General features: G+C 49.0%; 1 pseudogene; it reads left to right on the top strand.

Annotated features, from left to right (window-relative positions):
* Positions 1–406: 406 nt before the first annotated feature.
* On the top strand, positions 407–1,501 carry LOC141735587 (growth arrest and DNA damage-inducible protein GADD45 gamma-like; annotated as a pseudogene).
* The last annotated feature ends 583 nt before the right edge of the window (positions 1,502–2,084 follow it).

The following is a 2,084-nucleotide window of genomic DNA, read 5'->3' as shown; positions in this document are numbered from 1 at the left end:
AGGTGCCTTCCAACCCTATGGTTCTGTATTTGCAACTGACATAAAACTAGTTTGTGCCCTTTAAAAAAAGGCAATGCATACTTACAAATATGGCATACTGAGTATTTAATGTTTAGATGTTTAATGTGGGGCCTGTCAGCGTGGGCACTGGGGCGGTGTGTGCCGCTGTTTGCCTGGTAACACCACAACAGAAGCAGTGGCTACCCTACTGCAATGTTGTTGTCATTCCCTCCCCACATGGCTTCCCAACAGGAACAATTGTGACAGCCATGTGGGCTATAAATAGGATGACTGCCTACCTCTAGTGTTATGGTTCATGGTGGTTTTGAAGTGTTTGAGGAGGAGGGGTGTGTGTGTGTGTGTGATTGGTTTTACTGGTAGTTGTGCCTGTGGGGTATTTGCAGCTATGATGCTGAAGGAACTCCACTGGCAGGAACATGTCCCGAAAGCGATGACTGGTGTGTCTTGGCTACGGCTCAGTGGCGAGCAGGCTTTGGATGGGGAGGGGGTGGGTGTGCAACCGTTGTGGAGCTGCCGCGCTGACTCTGCCCCACTCCCCCTTGTGGCGCCGCGCTGACTCTCTGCCCCGCTTTCTGGCCTGTAGGGTGCAGGATGCCGGCAAAGCACTCCATGAACCGCTGCTGTCGGCGCAGTGCCGCAGCTGCCTTGCTGCCGGTGTCTACGAATCGGCCAAGCTGATGAATGTGCGAGTATGGTGGGAGGAAGTGGTGTGGGATCCCGCTGCCAGTAGCGGGATGCTCAGGCTACGGGGGAGCTGGCTGTGGACGCAATGTGCCTGTTGTCCTTCCCCCTGCAGCGATTCAGACAACATAGCCTTCTGTGTGCTGGCCATTGATGAGGGGGACATTGCCATGCAGATCCACTTCACCCTGATCCAGGCTTTCTGCTGTGAGAATGACATTGTGTGTGTGACTGATGTGCCCAAGCTGGCTGCCATTGTGGGGCCCAGTGAGGAGTTTTGGGAGCCATGAGACTTCCACTACATCCTCATCATGGTAGGTATCCCCTGAGAAACATGGGGTGCTCTGTACTGCCCTTCAGGGCTGTGTTTTCTTGGCCTGCCTCTTTGCTAGGGGCAGGTAGAGCCTTTCACAGAGGTGGCCTGATCTCCTCCTGGTAGTTAAAGCCATTCTGGGCAAGGAAAGGGGACTCTGCACTCACTATAGAGTGAACTAGCTGAGTAGTAATAGGCTATGCTTCTTGTAACAGGATTTCCCCTGTTGCCCACAAGAGTAACACTTCTGCTTCCTGCATATTGGGCAGAAACTAGCTGAAAATACCTTGTTTCCTATGCTAATGCCTCTGTAAATACTATGATGACTTCAGCTGACAGGCAGTACTCATGGTGTGCAACTCTTCCTTCTGGCAGAACCCAAATGAAGATGGCTGGAAGGACCCAGATCTAGAAAAGCTGAACTACTTTTGTGAAGAAAGACAAAATGTCAATGACTGGGTGCCAACCATCACCCTGGCTGACTGATGGTGATCCAGTGTGCTGGGGAGGCTGAAATCTCTGTTACGTTCTCAATGTGATATTGGTTCACAGAAGTGTGCAACAAGCTGCTGTTTCCATGCATTAGCCTGGTCAAGAGACTGGATTAGTCACTCAGACTGGCTTGCAGTGGGCTCTTATGGAGGAGAAGGGAAAATAACTGCTCACTTGAGTAGTGAGCCCTGGTAGGCCATGACAGCAGAGGCTGACATATCATGGAACTGAAGAGTATTGAAAGTTTCCTGGTCAAATGGAGCTGTTTGAGAAGGTGGGGAAGTGGGCCAAAACTTTACAGGACTGAACAGAATATTGTAGTTAGAACTGTTGGTGCTGTCTACGAAACGGAGAGAAGAGTTCAAATACTTGAAGTCTGTTTGCTTAAGAGTCTCTAATATTCCATCAACAGGCCTCTGGGCCACTCTGTAAAACTACTTTAATAATGCAATAATTTTTAATGAAGTATTTGCTATTGAAGATTTCATAACAAACTTTTCCTACTGGGTAGGAAAAACACATCAAAAATATTGATGCTGATTTGATCAATGCTAGGGTCTGAGACATACTCAATAAT

The sequence above is a fragment of the Larus michahellis genome, chromosome W, assembly GCF_964199755.1.
Source record: "Larus michahellis chromosome W, bLarMic1.1, whole genome shotgun sequence".
Classification (NCBI taxonomy): Eukaryota; Metazoa; Chordata; class Aves; order Charadriiformes; family Laridae; genus Larus; species Larus michahellis.
The sequence above is the reverse complement of the archived record's forward strand: the minus strand, read 5'-3'. Positions and strand labels throughout refer to the sequence as shown.